Source organism: Eumetopias jubatus, unplaced genomic scaffold (genome assembly GCF_037043125.1).
Source record: "Eumetopias jubatus isolate StellerSeaLion01/CBP00866 unplaced genomic scaffold, mEumJub1_p1.0 scaffold_3, whole genome shotgun sequence".
In the NCBI taxonomy this organism is placed as follows: domain Eukaryota; kingdom Metazoa; phylum Chordata; class Mammalia; order Carnivora; family Otariidae; genus Eumetopias; species Eumetopias jubatus.
In genome coordinates this window covers 133,491,415-133,513,494 of record NW_028274809.1, presented here as the reverse complement: position 1 = coordinate 133,513,494, position 22,080 = coordinate 133,491,415, and the positions used below count along the sequence as shown (strand labels likewise).

Sequence of the window (22,080 nt, the reverse complement as noted above, 5' to 3'; positions counted from 1 at the left end):
TGCACATCAGCATTGCCCACAGAGTTGAAAAATAATAATAAGTGTACCAAATCCTCATACCCAGAGGAAAGGGATTCAGTAGAATTGGGATAGGCCTTGGTCATCTCATTTTTTAAAAAGCTCTTCAGGTGAATCTTATAAATAAGAGTGATTAAGAACTATATGCTTCAAGTATAAAAATAATGTATATGTCTACATCTAGTAATAATAACTTTAAGAATTCACATACTCTTAGAGATATTACATTTCTTAAAAGAACTTCTAAAATAAATCTGCAAACTAAAGCGGAAAAAAACTATAAATGTGACACCATATAGGTAACAGTGGATTTGTATCATATGCTTATTTAAATTGCTTGAATTCAAACATTTTTGACAAAAATTAAAAAGAGAAAGCTAAATAGTGTCAGAGATTTCCACTGTTCCCTTCAATGAGTTTAGGCCTCAAAATAAGCATGAAATGGGAAATATGAATCTCTTCTTCACTCAATCTCTGTGATTCTAGAAAGATTCTGGTTATAGGCAGGCTTATTTTTTCTGAAACATGGCCCCTAAATGCAAGCCAACTATTTCATCAGACTCAACTGAAAAAACAGTGAGCTCTTGCAATGCTAGAGGGAAAATGAGTTGAAGTAGTGTGTGCTAAACCCTGTGCTGTTGCAGTCTAGGGGATTAGGGAAGATTTCCCTGGGAGGACATTGGTCAGAAGAGGTATGTGGGAGAAAATTTGCTCTTTGTTGCTGTTTTTAAAGGAGCTCTGCCTAAATGCTATGGCTCCCATCTAAAAGGGAATGCATAAATTATATGAAAGCCTCTGAAGGAGTGGTGACTCTGGCTTAAACAATAGCCTAAATTGTGGAAATGGGACTATTTTAACAATTAAGAACTGATGAATTAGATTCATTTGTAGGAGCCAACCAGAGCCCTTTTAAATTATTTTAAACCAATTAAGCAGGATAACACGGTTTAAAAATAATAATGTGCCAAGGACTTGGCTTATGGTATCTGGATGTGCCATCTGAACAGAGTAATCAGATAAACCCAATGTTCCTCATATGTAACCTAACAAAAGTTTTTTTGGCTGTCTTACTATTATCTCAGCTCTCTGCTTTACGGTAGCCCATGATGTTGACAGGTTGAGAACATTAAAAAAAAAAAAAAAGCATAAAAATTTAGAGGTGAAATTATGCAGCAGAATGTATTTGGGTATAACATATATAAAGAGATTGAATTTTGGTCATCCTATTATATGATACCAGTCTTCAGAAAAAAATGCTACTATTAAAAGGATATTAGACCTCTCTCCAACAAGCATTATTTCACAGTAATAGTTGAAGTCTCAGATGATTCAAGATCAGTCTTGAAAATGGACACTTCAAATTGAGAATTAGAATCACAGTGGAACAGTTTCTCCAGCTAAAGAACATGAACATTGCAGTAATTCGGTAAATGTTAATTGCATACCTAATACGTGACAGGCGCTATGGTAGGTCATGGAGAGTTGGTAGTCTAATGGAAAGACAGAAGACAGATAAACATGATGAGACTACATAATTATGATAAGTCAGCAAACACCAGGCTTGATAAGACCAGTCTTAGAGGATGGGTTTGAAAATGCAAGGTTATATACATAATTTCATCAATTCTGAGACACCACGGGTTCTAAGAAATGCCATTATTTTTGTACCACTGGAAGGAAAAAAGTGCTAATTAAACTATGACAATGATTTTTTATCAATTAGAATTTTTCCACAATGTATTGAATTCTACCAACCAGGAGGTTTAATAATGGAACATGTTTTAAAAGAATACTCCACTATTGTCTTCAGTATTTTCTTCCAAACCATTGGCTTTTAATCTACAAGTGGTTTTTTTTTAAGGGGGGGCGGGGCTAAGAGAGAGGGAGTGAGAGAATTCCAAGCAGGCTCCATGCCCAGCCCATGCTCAGTCTCACAACCCTGAGATCATGACCTGAGCCAAACATTTAACCAACTGAGCCACGCAGGCGCCCTAATATACAAGTTTCGATGCTCATGCGTTCTTGATCCATCTAGAAGATGTCAGGGAAAAAGTTTTTAGACCACAACCAGGATTTATATCCTCTCTTTAAATGGTTGGTTGCCTGAGATGTCTAGGGTTTGCAATTTGCTAGGCATGCTCCTGGGAATAACCATGCAGTTTGCACAAATACAGCTACACCACACCGCCTTCTGGTGACAGCACTGTAGCACGCTGTTATTGCAAGTTGAATTCCAATTTTAGAGATGTTAAAGTAGAAAGAAATGTACATTTTAGAATCGGGAAGATACTGTTTAGTGCTGGTAGCTCTTAAAATAAGTGTCATGAGAATATACAAAGAGTTTTGCGAGCACTGAAGATAGAGCAGCTAATCTCACAAAGTAGGTGATACTGGAGCAGAGAGAACTCATGGGGCTGGGACGTGTGTGTGGAAGAGTGCTGGGACTGGGGTTGGGCCACATCACAGAGGGTTTCACATGTCTAACTAAGAAATTTGGAATTTTATTTTTGGGTGATAGGGAAACAGTTTTGGGGTAAGGGAGTGATATAATCAGATTCTCATTTTAGAGAATTTCAGTAACAATTGGAAAGCGTGATTATAATGGGAAGACAGGGGGGAAGGAGACCAATTAGGCAATTTCTGCATTAACTGAGGGAAGAAACAGGAAGTGCTATGGAAGCAGCACCAGGAAAGTAAGGAGAGGATCCAAAAGACATTGAGGTGCTACTACTAGGTATTTATCCCAAAGATACAAATATAGTGATCCGAAGGGGCACCTGCACCCCAATGTTTATAGCAGCAGTGTCCACAACAGCCAAACTATGGAAAGAGCCTAGATGTCCATCGACAAATAAATGGATAAAGAAGATGTGGTGTATATAGATACACACACACACACACACACACTGAAATATTACTCAGCCATCAAAAAAAATGAAATCTTGCCATTTGCAATGACATGGATGGAACTAGAGGGTGTTATGCTAAGCGAAATAATCAGAGAAAGAATTATCATATGATCTCACCCATATGTGGAATTTAAGAAAACAGGATCATAGGGGAAGGAAGGGAAAAATAAACAAGATGAAATCAGGGAGACAAACCATAAGAGGCTCTTAACCATAGGAAACAAACTCAGGGTTGCTGGAGGGGAGGGAGGTGGGAGGATGGTGTAACTAGGTGATGGACATTAAGGAAGGCTCGTGATGTAATGATCACTGGGTGTTATATAAGCCTGATGAATCACTGAACTCTACCTCTGAAACTAATAATACACTATATGTTAATTAATTGAATTTAAATCATAAAAAGACATTGAGGTGCTAGAATTGACAGCACTTGGTGAACTGAGTAGATATAGGCAGAAGCATCTCTTGTGAAATTAAATCCATCTTGTGTTATGGAAACTGAATATCCTCAAACTACTGGTAACTAGATTCCAATAAGAACGAATAGTGTTTTTTCAATCATTTGTCCAACAAATATTTCTTGAATCTCTAGTATGTGTAGGAGCTGGGAATTTAGCAGTGAATAAAGCAGAGGAAAATGCCTGTCCTTATGAAGTTTACATTCTAGTGGGAGAGGTAGACAATAAACAAGGTAAATAATCATATGCTATGTTCACTGCAAGTGCTAAGGAAGAAGAAGAAAGCAGAGAAAGGAACAAAGTGTTGCAGAGGGAGGAAGGTTGCAGTTTTAGATATGGAGAGCAGGAAAGACCTCACTGAGAAAATAACATTTGAGTAGAAACCTGAAAGGAATGAGAGACAGAACTGAAGACAGATTCTAGGGGAAGACAGATTTTCCCATTTACTGAAGTTTAGGAAAACATTTGTGGTTTGAAATGCTGATACATACGAAAGTCTTATCTGTTCATAAGTATTCTTTGCTGATGCTTAGTATTGTTATTCATGATTATAATAATTTGCTGATACTTAATATATATCCTTATTAATAGCAGTGTTCTAATAAGTATTCTTTGCCAATATAGGTTCAATATTCACGAAATATTATGGAGAGACTTATCTTAAAGTCAATAGGTACTGTTTTAGATTCTCGGGATTCAGTGTTAAATGAGACAGACCTAATCCCTACCCCCATAGAGTTGCCAGATAATATACAGGACTCACGATTAATTCAGAATGTCAGATAATACATAATTGTTTAATAATATTACAAATATTATTACAAATTACATGGAACATGTAATTTACAAATATTACAGGGAACATATACTAAAACATTACGTGTTGTCTATCTGAAGTTCAAATTTAACTGGTATCCTGTATTTTTATTTGCTGAATCTGGCAATTCTGTGACTTCACTGAACTTACAACCAAAGTACCAGAGGCAGAGATAGTAAATACGATTAGCATCCAGTGGACATGTGTAACCTAGGAAGCCATAAAATGGAAGGCATGTGACTCTAAATGTGTGGAGAAAACCTGCCTGTGAACCAAGAATGCCCACCCTTAAGAGCAAGAAATAAACTTGTGTTTGAGCCATGTGTTTGGATCCATTCGTATCATTCTTTGTTATACCAGCCTAGCCTAACTAACTTAATGTGTGGGTCCCTGAAATCTATGATCATGCCCAAATATACTCCAGAATCAAAAGTTTTCATGTAATGTACCAACAACTTAAAAAAAATATGTAAATAAAAGCAACAGAGAGGTAGGCCAAACCCTAAAATGCTTGTACTATATATAATCCTCATTCTAACATAACTTTAAACCTGAGTGTTTTGAAGGCAGGCAATTTTTTAAAATTACATAATTTGACGGTTTCCCTAAGCAACTAACACTATTATTCCTAGCTATTAAAACATTTTCAATTATTTTCTTCGTTCAGTTACTGAATGTAGAAAGGTGTTGTAGGCATTGAAAATTATAAACAAGACATGCTTTCTGACTTTAGAAAGTGTAGGGCCTAGTAGAGGACATAAAGATATATAATAGTAGGCAAAATATAATCAGTGCCAAAAGATAAGTGCAAATTGTATCTCTAATTGAAGTGAAAAGTTCAGACTAGAGAAGAATAGAATATAGCAACTGAATGAGGAAGCTTTTTTTTCTTCAAACCTTTACTGTTTTCTCTCTTCAAATTTTATTTAAAAGAATGTGTCAAAATGTACAAAATACAAAAATAACAGAGAAAAATAAAAATCACTTTAATCTCACTACCCAGACATAACCACCGATAACATGTTAGTATATATCTCCTCCTTTATATTTTAAATAAAATTGGGGTCTTTTTATATATGCTTTTCTGTACTTTTTTTCTACTTAATATAATGTGAGCATTTTTCATTAAATGAATTTTAAATATGGCTTTTAACAAATGTACAATATTCCATGCCATGGATGGACTTGTTGTCTTGACTTATTTTCCTCTTATTAGTAGATATTTTATTTCCAGGTGTTTTCCTCTTATCAATAATGATGCATTGACCAGCCCTGTCTCTGAATCTTTGTAATAATTCAACAACTATTATTTGAACACCACCTACTGCTCTGGATGTTGGAGATACATTAGTGAACAAATAGTCCCAAATCCCTGCCCTCATGGTGGGGAAGGAGAGAGAGATGATAAATGTGTAAACTCTAAGTTATATCAGATAGTGATAAATGCTCTGGAGAAAAATAAAGCAGGGAAGAGGAGTAAGTGGGAAGACTACATGTTTCCCTTTTAAACCCGTGCTATAGAAATAATTAAAACAGGGAGTGGAATTTGATAAATGCCCAAAAAAAGAAGTTCAAAAGGCAATGAGGTAGCATCTGGGTGGCTCAGTCGGTTGAGTCCCAAGATGGAGTCCTGCGTCCAGCTCCCCGCTGAGCGGGGAGTCTGTTTCTCCCTCTGACCCTACCCCCTGTCATGCTTTCTTTCTCTCACGTGCTCTCTCTCAAATAAATAAAATCTTAAAAAAAAAAAAAAGTGCCATGAGAATCATTTACCTAAGAGGACAGGTCAAGAAGGAGAAACAAACACTTAGCAGGCAACTCGACTTGGCCAAAATAAAGAGAAAAGAGAATTTCGGAAAGGAGACTACGCTTCTTCAAAAGTTACTGAAACATCAAATAAAGTGGAGACTGAACAAAAACCATTAGATCTGAGAAAGCCATTGTTGACTTTTATAAGGTTCTTGTTAAAGGAATATGGAGACAGAAGAAATAAGGTAAATTAGATCACCAGGGATTTTAGTCAATTGAAGGCAGAAAATATAAACTTCTCTTTTTGCACTGAAAAGGAGGATGGGATGGTAGCTCAAAGGACCAAAGAGAACCTTTATTTTAAGGTAAAGGAAAAACCCAATATGTTTTTAAGTAAAGAGCAGAGGAGAACTGATGGTGTGAAAGACATATGGTGCGTCTCAGGATCAGGACAGACAGGGTCAGGAGCATAGCTGGGACATTAGGATGTGCAAGAAGGGGCACTGACTTCTCTGAGACCAGAAATAATGACAAGAATATAAACAATGCCTAGCACAGTGCCCAGTGCAATGGTTCATTTTATGTGTCAACTTGACTGGGTCATGGGGTGCCCAGATATTTGGTCAAAGGTTATTCTCAGTATGTCAGTGAGGGTGTTTTTGGATGAAATTAACATGCAAATGGGGAGACCAAGTAAAGCAGATGACCCTCCCTAAAGTATAGGTGGGCCTCATCCAATGGAAGAAGTGACTAGAACAGAGACTTACCCTCCCACAAGTTAGAGGGAGCTCCTTCTGCCTGACCGTCCAGCTGTGACTTTGTCCTTTCCTGCCTTCAGTCAGATCAGCATTGAAACATTGGCTCTACTTGGGTCTTGAGCTTGCAATCTCGTGGACTAGAACTACACCAGCAGCTCTCCTGGGTCTCCAGTTTGCTGGCTGCAGATCTTAGGACTTCTCAGCCTCCATAATTATGTGAGCTAATTTTTTAGTTTCTCTCTCTCTCCTTCTCTTTCTCTGTCTCTCCATCTCTCTCCCTCTCTCTCCTGTTTCTGTTGGTCCTGTTTCTCTGGAGAACCCTGATTAACACGCCAGTACGTAGTACTAAATGTTTAATGTGTATATGTCGAAGGACAGAAGCCATTATAGAGAAATTCAGAGGTGAAGAGGATGGATGCTGAGTTATGGGAAATGGATGGCCACCAAAGCTGACCAGGGAGACCCAGAGCTAAGCTGAATGCTCCAGGGAAATCCCTTTAGTGCTAATAGGGAACAGTATGGACAAGCAAGCAGGTCATCTGGACTCTTAACAGGCCAAAGATCCTGGCTGGCAGGTGATCGACCTCTTACAGATTCAGCAAGCATTCCTGTAAGTGGTCAGAGCTCGGAGTCAGGAAGGTGATACAAATAGGCAAGGACCAAATGTTCTTGGCATCAAGGGAATGGGAAGAAAACAAACATTTCATTGCCTACTTGTACCAGGCACTCTGCTAGAGCTTCCCATGATCATTTAATCTCCAAACCAACCTGCCAGCTAAGTGTTCTTACTTTTTCAGAGAAGGCATTGGGAGACCAAGAAATATTAATGAACAAAGTTCAAAGTCACAAAGCAGAAGAAAACTAGAACCTGGATCTGAATTCAGAGGCATAATTCTGGGCAAGTCTGGCAGGAGTTATCATTGACCCATCCGTGGGAATTGGTGCTTAAGGACAGAGCTTCAATCCCTGTGAAGACCAGAGGAACTGGGATACCCAGCAGGAAACACAGGGTGGAGACTCAGGCGCGGGAAAACGACAAGGACAAATCTCTTATGAGGTAGGAATTTGCTCGTAAGAACAAGATGAAGGGGCACCTGGGTGGCTCAGTAGGTTAAGTATCTGCCTTCAACTCAGGTCATGATCCCAGAGTCCTGGATCGAGCCCCGAGTTGGGCTCCCTGTTCAGCGGGGAATCTGCTTCTCCCTCTCCCTCTGCCCCTCCTACCGCTCATGCTCTCTATCTCTTTCAAATAATAAAATCTTTAAAAAAAAAAAAAAAAAGAACAAGATGGAAAGGATAAAGGGTGAGAGCTTCTAGGATATTAGTGAGAATGTCATTTTAACATTCAGTTCACTTGTCTCCGAAGACCCATATTCTAAAACAGTGAATAAAATATCTTAACATCTTATTATGCGATATCTATCATTGATGATGGGCACATAGGAGCTCTCATGACATCCACCTAATTTGCAGATTAAATGATGCTCATTGTTCCCTCTTTAAAACATGCCCACAGCATGGTATACGCTCAAAAGTAGTAGAATTCCCTTTAATATAATTGTGAACTTCTGCCCTCCCTGCAAGTTCCATGCTTGTGTAGTTGCCTTCTTCCCTCAAGCCCCTCTATACCACTTGAACTTGTCATTGTAATCGTGTTAAATATTATGTAAACCAACAGAATGTAAAGTCACTGCCGAAATTGCTGTCACCAAATTAGATGTAAGCAAGAAAATTTGCAAAAGCCCAGAAAAAGTAAAAATTTACAAGTATTTTGCACTTCAAAAGATCGCAAAGGAAATGTAGTTCAAGTTAAAATAAAAAGTTTAAGGTATGTAGCATTGTTTTCTCTTTTCTGTGCTTTAACTGACTTTTGCGATTCACCAACACTACCAGTGTTGGATGAGAACGCTTTTACTCTACTCTGTATTGTACTTGGAGAGCACTTTTGTTCATTCTTTCTCAGATAAAAGCACAATCTGTCTAGTAAAGCAAAATTCAAGACCGGAGTCCATGTTCTTTCATTGGCGCCATTCAGCACTTTTACGTGAAACCTCAGTACAGAGTATAATACTACCTGTCTGATGAGGCCAGTCCTCTAAATCTCAGGGATAGTGTGACTCCTACGTACTCAATTTTGCATTGTGAACGCTTATGGCTTACTACTATTCAGAAGATTACTGGGAATTATGCATTTGGAGGCCAGATTGTTGCTGTTGTTTTATTATAGGCCAACATGTACACCATTTTAATAGTTCTGTCCATAAGGAATCTTAGAAATAATCTAGTGCAATTCTCTTGTATTAAAGATAAGGAAACTAAGGACTAAGGTTAAAGACACTTGCCCAAGGTAAAAAAATTATTAAAATAAAATTAAGGGACATGTTTAAACAGCCCCTTACTTTGTATCTTCCCCATGATATACAGCACTTTTAAAAAGAAGTTCTCAAAACACTTTTTTAAAGCAGATCGTTAATGATTCTGATACCTGTGCATCCAATTATTATCCTATTTTCCACCAGCTGGGTTACCTCCTCTCAGACACTGAAAAGTCAACATTTTCTTTGCAGATGAATCAGTTGAATGGTTGCATTCATCCATAAATAAGAAACCTGAAAAACAAAGGTTATTTTTATCACATACACCACTGGTAGGCAGTCCAGGCAGGCCTCATTTGTCCACTCTAAGTTTTATAATGTCATTAAGAACATGAGGCTTTCTCCATTTTCTTGTTCAGCCAATCTTAATGTGTGCTTGTCAACTGGTAATTAGCTATTTCACCTCAAGTATTGTAGGTTTGCACTGGCAGAAGTAATGGGAAGAAGAAAAGAAAGCATGTCAGCTGAGCTGGACTTGCTTTAAAAAGAGATTTTCTGGCACCACTCCTAATAATTTCCTCTTAGATCTGATTGGCCAACTGTGTTACTTGGCCCCTCTTATCTGCATAGTGGCTGCACTCTGTGTTGGGAGAGCAACAAGCAGTTTCTATCACTGCAGGACTGTTGCCAAGATTAAGAAGAAGGTATGTGTGGTACTTAGTATGTGCCTGGCATCTAGTAGATGCTGAAAAACTGGTAGCTCTTATTTTGTTAGAAAAAAATGAAACTAGTGGTGACGTCTCCAAACTTCCTCCATAGTAATTACGAAGTGTGTTAGACTTGCGAAGAATCTAGTGTGGTAATAAAATAATTTTTAGTAGAAAAACAAGTTTTTTACTAAACTTCTGTTTGACACTAAAATATTGGCATAGTAAATACATACATACATACATACATACATACATACATAAAATATAGGTAACTTTTAAAAACTCATTTGATTAACCAGATCATCATCTTGGAAAATGGTCAATAGTTTTTAATGTTCAGCATAGTCTCAAAAATTTTAAATATAAATGACACTATTTATATTTGTGTTTTATGAGTTAGAAAATATTATGTTTAATTATCATTAAAAGTAGTTTTTATCATAACTGAAACATGCTCAAATTAGTGACATGTTGAGAAAATCTCTGTCAAACCGTTAAAACTTGACCACAAATACCCATTCGTATTATTCATATATTGTTAAGTAAAGACCTTGACCTTCAAAAGATGTATCTGTGGGGATCACTGGGTCTCTGATTTCAGTTGCAAAATTTCTAGCTTGCAATAAACACTGCCATTAGAATGGTAATACCAGAAGTTTTATGTGAGGTACTTGATTTTGTGAAGCAACAATAAGAAAAAAAAAAAAGACAAATATGTATTTTATAAGAAAATTAATCATTTTAGCATAAAAAATAAAAAATATTAGCAGAATTTCATAGATATAAAAATACCTAGAACTAACATCTGCCTCATACATATGCTATACCGGGGAGGCACCCAGTCAATCCCATAATAAAACAAAAACCTCAAGCACAATCCATTATTGTGTTATACTACACTATTACTATTACTATGTAAAATGTTTTGAAATGAGTAGGCAAAAAAAAAAATAGTTCACATAAACCTCTACCTAAATGCTTTTCTTAAAAATGAACTAAATATGAGAAGGGTGTGTGTGGGGGGGGTGTATAATAAAAGGAAGGCAATCTATCCTTTTTAAAAGTCTGTATGCTTAGGGCTTTACAAATACTTCCATTTCACAATCTTTATGACAACTTTGAGTAGTCAATACTCCAGGAAGGGGAATCATGTGGAAAGGAGGCATCAGAGAGACACTCTTAAGTGTCCCAAACAGGGACTCAAGAGCTGCAGTTCAAAGGTGAGTCAGACTCCACAGCGTTTGATTCCTCTACTCTGTGCCCTAAGCACCTAATTGTCCCATGAATAGGACTTAGCCTCTTTGTTGTTCCTGTAGCAATTCTGTGACTTTTGATGTCAATAGATGTATTGTGGTTTTAATTATCAAATCTGTGAAATGTAATTTCAGTTCAGGGTTCTTCTTCACAATACAACCCAAGACAATACAAAAATGTAGTATAAAGAAATGAATAATTAAACGAATTTAGCCAATTTATGCAGTTTAAGCCCAAACTGGTTACAAGGTCTGTGTTTTTTTCCTCTATTATTACTGAAATACTTGACTCAGTTATCCAGTTAAGTTTATATACATGTTCATGTACATATATCTGCAAATTGCAGTTTTTAACTACCGTAGTTCTACCAATTAGCAATAATCGCGCCTCGGATAAACCTCATTGGCTACGATACTGCCACTGCGCAAAGTGGCAGTATTATTTTTTTTTAAATGTTTCTTTTCTTTTTTTATTTTTTTAAAGATTTTATTTATTTATTTGAAAGAGAGAGAATGAGAGATAGAGAGCACGAGAGGGAAGAGGGTCAGAGGGAGAAGCAGACTCCCTGCCGAGCAGGGAGCCCGATGCGGGACTCGATCCCGGGACTCCAGGATCATGACCTGAGCCGAAGGCAGTCGCTTAACCAACTGAGCCATGCAGGCGCCCTTTTTTTTTTTTTTTTTAAGATTTTATTCATTTATTTGACAGATAGAGACAGCGAGAGAGGGAACACAAGCAGGGGGAGTGGGAGAGGGAGAAGCAGGCTTCCCGGTGAGCAGGCAGCCCAATGCAGGGCTTTTTTTTTTTTTTTTTTTTTCTCCACCCCTCCAGTCTTGTTTTCCTGTTGACAAAATGAAGGCAGAAACTTGCCCTTGGGTATGGAGTGGGGGCAGGGTACAGAGCTGAGAGCCTCCTGCCCCCAGGGGAAATTTTCTAAAGGTTCTTGTGCGCAAAGCTTACCATAGTTCTACCAGGGAGCACGCACCTGTTTCTTTTCTTTTGACCTTTTCCTTGCGTATTTTTCTCTTCGCTTGGATCTATCCCATCATCTGTGGTTAAGCCTGTAGTATACAAGTCTTTCTCTTTCTTTATTTCGTCTAGCCTTATTCCCCGTCTCCCAGCTCCATGCCAGAACCCTCACCCCCAGTCCAAGGTAGCACATATCCTACTCTTACCTATAGCACTTGCTGCAGCATCATCATTTCATTAGCAATATTCTCACTGCCAGAAGTCAGGCTCAGCTGTGAAGGAGGATTTGTTTAGGCATAATGGCATCAATATTGAAAAGGTATTTTTGATATCTTTTAAAAAGAACCAAAATCAAATGCAAGTCTCTCTTTAATCCATTGGATCTTTACAGATTAAAAAATGAAGTTCAAGTGCACTTCTTTTCTCTCACTAATGCATCCAACAAGATCCTTTTATGCTTTAAGGAGTACCATTTTCACTTTCATAGAGAATTCTCAAATCTATTAGCTGCTCAGATCTGATAGTTTGCTCCTTTCTGCAGATCAGGCTAAGCAAACTCCCAGGGCAGCAAGCCACCAGGAATTCCAGTTACAGAAGATTGCCATATTCCTTCACAAAAAGGGCCTGGAAAGTGCTAGCACACCCTATTCCTCTTAACCATCCCTAGCCCTCACTCAAAGAAAGGACAAAGGTTAAATAAAAATGTGTCTGGCATGGTAGATTTTTTTAGTGAAATAAAAAATGTATACTCATATTATGGATAAGCTACAGTTTAAAAAGTATGTCCTGCCTTCTTTTCTCAGGTATAAAAATATTTCAAGGCAATTTCAGTAAACTGGATTTCAAGAAACTCCTAAAACATTTTTTTGTGAGTTGCTTTCATTTTGTCTGAATTTTAATGTGTATTTCAAACACATTTGCTATACCAGAGTATATAGGTTTGGTTGTCATTTCATAGTTGTCAAAGGGAAATTCTTATTTTAAATCTCTACCTCATTGTTAAAAAGTTCTAATAATAAAAGGCCTAAATTTTAAGTCCTCGGGGACATCAAAGTATCTCCTTTACTATGTTGTTGAAGCTCTGGCAGCATGTTGCAAAACTGATATGTAATAGACAAAGAGGGGAAGAACAAAACTGGACACAGTTACCTGGTTGTTGAGAGTACAAGATTATAAAATATTTTGTTTAAAACTAGTGGGCTATTTTAATAAGTGAACCAAGAAAGGGTGGGGGAGCTCCTAGATGTATCTATTTTAGGACACATCTTATCATTGACCCCTTTTCCTCCTTAAGTAAATGTATTCCTCATACATAGCTCAGAGCATTGTTACAACATCCTTGGGAAAGCAGTCATTTTAAAATGGAGTTAAAAGTCCACATTGCAGCCTTGAAATGTGGTTGAGTCGTGTGATGACCTTGGAGACTTAGCTCCAGTTGTGCAAAGTCTCACAAAGTGGACCTAGCGTAGATTAGAAAAGACAAAACTCCTGAATTCTTTTTTATTCTACTAAATATGTTTACTTGTTATGGTCTCCTTGAGCAAGTGTTGGCATTGGTAGAAGGGCAACGGGCATTTGCCTAATGGTCTGAAGTTTGATAGCCAAAAATAAACATAAGGGGAAAAAAATCATGACTTTCAGATACATGACTTTGAGACTTGGCCCAGGCTGAATTCAAGTTTACCTTTGCACTAAAAAAAAAAAAAAAGTTTGTTAGGCAAATGGGTAAATGGTAGTTTATCATACTTAATAATGAATGTCAAAGTATCCAAGATCACTGAGGCTCAAAATCATTTATTCACGAATAATGAAAGCATGGCAAACACATATAAAAATTACCTAATTTTCATAACCTGACCCTTTTCTTTTACCTATGAGTTGTGTTGGTGTATTTTTAAAGTTACAAAAGTTTTTAAAAGTTACAAACTTATAAAAACTTACAAAACTGTTAGAAAAGTTGTGATTAAATAGAGAGAGAGAGGAGTATGTGTCTATTTATTTTGATAATTAAATTCAGTTGACAATTCTCAACTGGAGATCATTAACTGGGAAACATTTGGAAATGTATGAGGGCACTTTTGGTTTCTCAATGACAGAAGGCAGACGCCCAGCAGAGAGCTACCGACATTCAGTGCCAGGAGCTAAGAATACGAAACATCCCGCTAAGTAGGGGACTCCCTGAACAACCATGAAATGCCAGTGGTGCTGTCACCCTTGAGAAACACAAGGGACCAAGCCATTACAAGTAAATGAAGCGTTTGTTGTGAAGAAGTACAGAGGCAGAGTGGACTGTGGAACTGCACAGCTAGAGCTCAAATCCAATATCTGGCTGTATGACCAAGGCCACGTTAATTAAGTGGTCTAAGACTCAGTTGCCCCACCTGTAAAATGGGCATACTAGTCTAGTATAACTGCCTCACAGAATTTTGTTGTAAGGAATAAACAAGTTAAAATACATAAAGTGCTTAGCATATGGTAAGCTCTCAATGTCGGCTACTGCTATTACGAAGTCACTCAAGTCCTTCATTTTATGTTAATTGGAGTGGGTGAGAGGATGTAGAAATATATTTTTTAAAACCTGAGGCTTCTAAATTTAAAAATCTTCAGTCTGGAATCCATTATGTGTCCAAAGGTATTTCTTGATGATGACAACCATCATGTAAGCATGCTCTCCGTCATTAAATGTATTCAGCTGAAGCAGGAAGAGAAGGTTGAGTGGGAGCAGGAAGCACTCCCAGGTTAAAGAAAATTGGTGTGGGCTGAAAAAAAGGAAAGTGTAAGGTGGACACTTTATAGGGTGAAGGGATGCACAGGAGATCTCAGCAAATTATAATGGTGAGATTACACAGTGGTGAGTACAGCTGATGAGATGCAACCAAAGAGAGATTAGTAGTAACCTAAGACCGTAAGGAAAAACCAAGTCCAGATGACAATCAAGTTGGAGAAGATTTGTGGAACATTGTGCACTTCCATGGGGTCTGTAAGCCTTGAGCCTATCAGTGCCGACTGGGAACATTCTGAATAGTTAAATGCTTCTTTCTGTAAGAGAGGAGGCTTCCCGCTCTGCAGTGAAATCGTGGATTTGTTGTTTGCACACAGAAGGCCTTGTTTGTGTAACACTCATTTTTAACTATGATTCAGTCTTTTGAAACCCGTAAAGGAAAAGCCAATGAGAACCAGTTTTACTTCTACTAAGAATTTAAAAGCCCAAAAGTGAATACTGAATTAATCTTAGTGTTTTATATATTTAAAAAACAACAACTCAATCCAAACAAGAATGAGGTTAGTGTCTGTGGGAAGAATAGAATAGTTCATCACAGGTGGATGGGACGCATTTTTCATAAGTACAAATTAAGCAGCCTGAAACAAAAGGAACTAAAGAGAAAAAAGAATACCAGTCGCCCTTCTAATTTTTTAAAGTTCTGTCAACTGTCAGATGTTTTATGTGATGATTCAAATGATCAAATATTTTCATCACAAATAGATTGTAGTAATATCACCACTAGTAGACATCCAAAAATAGCAGTGATAGTACTATGTTGATTCATTCTCTTTCAAAGACTGAGTCACAAAGGACAAAATCTAGTGAATTGGATATGATGACAGCCATCCTACTGCCCCATCTGTCTCTTTTGGCCCTCTCACCCCCCAAACCTTTGCATCACTCAAGATTCAATATCTTCTATTATATTCTTTAGCTATACACTTGCATCGGGCACACACACTTTCTGGACACTTTCTCAAAGTCATCTTACTGGCTTTGTGGTGAATGTTTCTCAAAACTTTGTCTCCAGCATTGGCCCCTTGCTCACACTCCAGTCATCATGGTTCCAAGAACTCTTAGAAATACCACTTAAGTACAAAAACTCTAGCCTAACACGTACACATTTCCTTCTTACACCTTGCATCCAGTCAACAAATCTGGTCTATTTTCAGAATATATCCAGAGTCTGATTCCTTCTCTTTGCATCCGACCTGGCCCACACCGCCATCAACTCTTCCCGGATTATTGTAGCCTCCTCCCTGGTGTACGGGCTTCCACCCGTACCCCTGACCCACCTCACCCTTCTGAACACAACAGCCACAGCGGTGCTTTTTAAAATGAAAGCCACCTCCTAACTCAACTCTGCACAAAATCCTCCAGGGGCATCCCATTTCCTGCAGAATAGAGAGAAAAATTTCTTAAGCTCTGTAAGGTCCTACCCGATGAGACCCTGACCTTGTCTCTTCCTCTGCGTTTCTTTGTTCACTCTGCCCGTCCTTCCCTCTGGCTGGAATGCACACCCCCAGACACCTGCATGACACAACCACCTCTCCTGGAGGCGTTCACCTAAACGAGTTCTCAGTGAGGACTTTTGTGACTCCTTGAGTGCCCTTCCCCACTTTACTGTTCTCCTCAATACTTATCATTGGCGTGAACTGCAGTTTACTTATTTATTGTTTATTTTGTGTCTCTCCACACTGGAAATGTGGGGGCAAGGATCTTTGTTTTGTTCACGGGTAGATTCCCAGTGTCTAGAACAAGGCCTAGCACACAAACATCATTAAATGAATATTTCTTGAATGAATCCAAAAATCTCCGACTCTTCTAAAACCAGCTTCTAATAAAGACTACCCTATTTTTCCTAAAAGTCCACAGTTTTCTCCTGCTAAAAATCCATCTAGACTCAGAATTCTGCAGTTGTCTTTGTCATCTGACTAGTTGCTAAATCCTTTCAATTCCACAATGTTACTGGACTCTGTCCCCCTCCTTTTTATTTCTGCTGCTACCACCCTCATTAATGACAGCAGAGGTTGGAATCAGAAGACTTGGGTTTGAATTCCATCTCCACCATTCCCCAGTTATAAGATTTGGGCAAGTTCATTTGGGGTGGGGTGGGGGAGAACGTCTCAGTTCTTCATTGGTCAAGTCATACCTATTTTATAGGGTGGTTATGAGTATTAAATAAGATAATGTATCTAAAGCATGTAGTTGTACCATATGATCTCTATGGAATTTGGGAAACAAAACAGATGAACACATGGGAAGCGGGGGGAAGAACGAGAAGGAAGCAAACCATAAGAGACTCTTAACTATAACAAACTGAGGGGTGATGGAGGGAGGTGGGCAGGGGATGGGCTATGTGGGGGATGGGCATTAAAGAAGGCACTTGTTATGATGAGCCCTGGGTGATGTATGTAAGTGATAAATCACTGACTTCTACTCCTGAAACCAATATTATACTACATGTTAACTGACTAGAATTTAAATAAAAATTTGGCAGATTAAAAATAAATAGAGCATTTATTTGTGCCTGACCCATAGTAAGTGATTAATCTATTCCCTCGTGCCTGATCCATGGCAATAGATTTCTAACTCATATCCCTTCTCCTTGTCTGATTCCTTTTTAATACTTCATATCATTACTACCAAAAAGGTTTTCCATAAGTATTGCTTTGATCATGCTACTCAACATGTTACTCGACAACTTTCAAAATCTTCTTACAGAGAAAGGAAATTATAATTTGGGTGCCTGAGATACTATTATACATGTTTCAGATACTATTATACATGTTTCATAATTTGATAATTTAATAAACCCAAACCAATTCGTCTAGCACTCAAAGCTTACCCAAATCTGCCTCTCTTCTTCTTAGCCACTGTGGTTAATTTTGTATGTCAGCTTGGCTAGTACAGTACCCAGATATCTGATAAGTACCAGTCTAGATGTCTCTCACTCTTCCTCTTCCTTCCTCCCTCCCTCCAAACACACATCCTATTGGTTCTGTTCTCTGGAAAATCTCAATATACTAGCCGTATGAAGACCTATCAGGACTTGTCCTATATGGTCCATCTCCTCCCTAATTTGTAACCACTCTAGCCAGAAGTGTTTAACTTTTTACTATAGATTTCTTGAATTTTTCAAAAATCCTTCTTATTGCAGCACTTTGTATTTGTAATAATTTCCTTACAAAGAAGCATGCTATCCCACTTCTGCTGCTGAGTTACCTAGTGTAAGTTACTTAACATCTCTGAGCCTCTATTACATCATGGTAAAATAAGGATAGTAATTTTCTTACTGAATTGCTATATAGGACATGTGTATGCTCATTGTGAAATACATAGCATAGAGTGAAAATTGCATTTAATTCCACTAATCTCCAGGAAGCTTGTGTGGAAATGAGCTATACTATGTCCTGGTAGGCTCAGGAACAGATCTTCAGGGTTAGGTGGTAACTGATAATCTCGGAGCATAACTGATCTGTGGTTCTAAGATTGAGCACACAAGGTGGTAAGTGTGTAAGGCAGACCTACAACCAAAAGATCAGCAACCCAAAAGGCAAAGACCTGACCGATGAGGCTAAATACTCAAGGTTTAGGGCACCCACCCACTTTGGAGAGTGTAAGCAATCACCAATATTTCAAGTAGGAGAAATGCTCAGCTCGGGGAGTTCCGACTATTTTCCTTCAATAAGTAAACCCCAGAATTTTAGCAGGTCTTTACACAGACACTCAGAATTAATTCCATCATGTAGATTCTCTTGCATCTGAGTGTTCCGGGTCTTAGGGTGGGGGCAGAGCAATGTATGCAACCCCAGGGTTGTAGCTTTAAAGGGAAAGAACATGTTTTTCTCCTCCCCCCCCCCATTTTTTTATGTTGCTGCTGAATATAATTAGACATCTTGGATTGTGATGACAAGGACCACACCCTAGGATAGCAGAACAGTAAGAGTAAAAGTCTCAGGGGTTCTTGAGTGGCTCAGTTGGTTAAGCATCTGCCTTCAGCTTAGGTCATGATCCCAGGGTCCTGGGATCAAGCCCCATGTCAGGCTCCCTGCTTAGCAGGGTGTCTGCTTTCTCCATCTCTCTCTGCCTACCACCCTCCACCCCCAGCTTATGCTCTTGCTCAATCTCTCTCTCAAATAAATAAATAAAATCTTAAAAAAAAAAAAGGATAAAAGCCTGGGTCTTGATCATTGTAAAGTTACCATATTGGCCTTGAACTGCCTAAACTTATACTTTAATATTGTTTGGTGTTAAGACAGCCAAACTAATATATAGCAGATTATAGAAAAATCTGTTAATCAAACAGACAGATTTTTCAGATACAGCTTAGGTACAAAGGACATACTAAACCTATACACCCAATCTGTGCTTTCCCTGGGAGGTGCCAGTCTTGCCTCCAAGTTGTGGCCTGAACATGACTCCCTTACCTGATGACCACAATTGCTGAGCACTGCCGCAGTCAGAGCTCCCGGGACTGAACTCCCTTCTGTGGCTTGCTCCGGGGCTGTGAGAGCCACTTCCGCACTCCTTGACCCTCTCCTAGGCAAACTTGATTATGTGTTGGCATGAAGTCCCAGTCATTAGCTTCGTTCCTGGAATTCTCTCCTGGCTTCCGATGGAAAATAAGAACTGGAGACTTAGACTTCAGAGACCAGTGTAAGGAACGAGGAACAGCCTGTCTAGCCCTAGAAGCCATTGAGATCATCACTGAAAACTTTGCAGGTCTTTGTCCAGTGAATATGATCTTTAGCCTGAGACCAGCATTGAAGAAATTCGCTATCCAAAATTGGAGAACTTCAAAATCATTAGATATCTTGAAACTCATTCTGGGTTCTATATACGCTTTGCAGATTTTCTCCATACTGCAATAACTCTAAAACTGATAAATATATTCTATTTCTGCCTCTCATTTTTTGAGTTTTTTCCTGTGATAAAATATCCATACCATAAATATACTATTTTGACCATTTTTTTAAAGATTTTTTATTTATTTATTTGAGAGAGAGAGAATGAGAGATAGCACGAGAGGGAGGAGGGTCAGAGGGAGAAGCAGACTCCCCACCGAGCAGGGAGCCCGATGTGGGACTCGATCCCGGGACTCCAGGATCATGACCTGAGCTGAAGGCAGTCGCTTAACCAACTGAGCCACCCAGGTGCCCCCTATTTTGACCCTTTTTAAGTGTACAATTCAGTGGCATTAACTACATTCTCACCGCTATGCCACTGTCATTACTGTCCTTCATCCCAAACTCAAGTGCTCAAATTTCCACATTGAGTACTAATTCCCCATTACTCCCTCCTCCCAGCCCTCGATAACCACTCTTCTACTTTCTGTCTCTATGAATTTGCCTATTCCAGGTACTACATACAAGTATGAGGCACAGAATCATACAATATTTGTCCTTTAGTGACTGGCTTTCACTTAGCATAATGTCTTCTAGGTTTATCCACACTGTAGCATGTGTCAGAATTTCATTCCCTTGTAATGCTGAATAATAGTCCATTGCATGTATATACATTTTGTTCATCCATTCATCCATTGATGGATACTTGGATTCCCTCCATATTTTGGCTGCAGAGAAACCTTGCAGCTATGAACATGGGTGTATGAACATCTATTCAAGTCTCTACTTTCAATTTTTTCGGGTATAATATACCTAAAACTAGAATTGCTGGATTATATAGTAATTCTGTGTTCAATTTCTTTTTGAAGGACACCATACTGTTTTCCACAGCAGCTGCACCATGTACCTTCCCATCAGCAATAAATAAGGATTCCAATATCTCTACATCCATGCCAATATTTGCTATTTTCTGCTTTTTTTCCCTTTATGATAGCTCTCCTATTGGGTGTGAAGTGGTATCTGTCTCTCATTTTTAATGTCCTCAATTAATTAAAATTTTAGAAGCTCCTACCAGTCAGTGCTAGTGTGAATCTCCTAGCATTGACTGTATTCTTTGATAAAGTGCTTAAAGGAAGAGTTAGATATGGAATGGACTTGTCTGCTAGTTGTCACGCCTCATTCCTCAAAAGCTCCTTCCCCAGTTTTCAGCCAAACTACTTCTGCCTCTGATTTCATCAGGTTTCCATAGTGCATGTCTGAGTAAGATTTTGTTTGATAAGAGTTCTTCGGCTTAAAAGAAAAGTTTGAAGACTTTCAGCCTACTCCATACTTTCTAAGGTTCAAAGAGCTTAAGTGACTTTTCCAAGGTCTTTCAGCCAGGTATTGGCAAAGGTAAGATTTGAACAGAAAGGTATCCAATGAGACAGAGTATGGCTAGTAGCCATCAGGGCAGGCAAGCATCCTTTCGATTATGCATTCACTTCTTCAACATACATTACACACACAATTTAACTGCAAAATAGAATTCACTTACAAAATAAACCTGCCTTTGTCTTTCTCTCCTATCAGTTTGACAAGGAGAGTGGTAAGGCAGCAGAGAAATGAAACATGCTCTGGTGAATACCATCATCTTAGTAGACAAGAAACCAGTGATAGCAACAAAATTTCATCCCTTCCAAGAGGATTACACGTGAGACACAGTTATGTTGGAGGAGTAGGGGCAGAGTCAGTTGTTTCTGCAGAAGAAATATATCACAGTCAAAATTTAAAAATAGTTACAGAATTAAAAATATTTCTGTGAAATATATTGCATTAACACCATAGGCGATACAAAGTAAAAGAGGGTGGCATCGGCCATGCTTAGAAGAAGCTTATGATATAATAAAGGGCTAAGAGAAGTGTCCACATACCACGAGCAGGGTAATAAAAATACTTGAAAGACCTGGGTAAGATAGCAGAGCTGAAAATTTTTTGGGAGATTTACAAAAGAGAAAGATCACATTTGGCTGGGGAAAATCCAGAACTGCTTTGTAAAGAACTTTGTAAAAGAGGATGGAAAGGAAGAATGCCGTGGCATATGGTCTGAAAGGTGGGGAGATGTTCAGCAGGTAGAAGGGGACTCGAGGGAGAGAAAGCCAATTCAAGCAGGAGAAGGGATGTGCAAAGACATTAAGGAGGACAATCGCAAGTCGTATTCCAAAATTTTGACTTTAGGTAGAGTATAGGCTATCTGTAGGGTAGCTGCAGATAGTTGCATCTAAAAAGACGAGTTGGGAACATGTTGAAGGAATTGCCTGGTATAGCAGGCTACGAAACTTATGCTCCACTAACTGGAAAGGTAAGGAGGAGTCATCAAAGACTTATCAGAACACTGGGATTGAGGGACAAGTTATATGGACTAGCAGCTTCTCTGTGCCTCAGGTTGTCACAGGCAAAATGAATGGGATATGCTACAGACACTGCTTTTGGAAGATTTCCCTTCCTTCAAATGTCCTATTTCAGGGAGGACAAGGGC

The 22,080-nt window shown here is 38.6% G+C and overlaps 1 long non-coding RNA gene and 1 pseudogene across 2 annotated transcripts in view; one reads left to right on the top strand and one right to left on the bottom strand.

The window, feature by feature from the left end:
- The window catches only part of LOC114209315 (uncharacterized), a 33,130-nt gene that overhangs the window by 3,238 nt on the left and 7,812 nt on the right, over nt 1–22,080 (top strand). Inside the window, exon 1 of one of the 2 annotated variants that reach the window (XR_015767896.1) lies at nt 7,510–7,763. The exons of the other annotated variant lie outside the window; for it this stretch is intronic. This is a non-coding gene — a long non-coding RNA (uncharacterized LOC114209315). Of the gene's footprint in view, nt 1–7,509; nt 7,764–22,080 lie in introns of those variants that run through there. 2 annotated transcript variants of the gene reach the window in all.
- Nucleotides 11,296–11,417, bottom strand: LOC114213111 (U4 spliceosomal RNA; annotated as a pseudogene).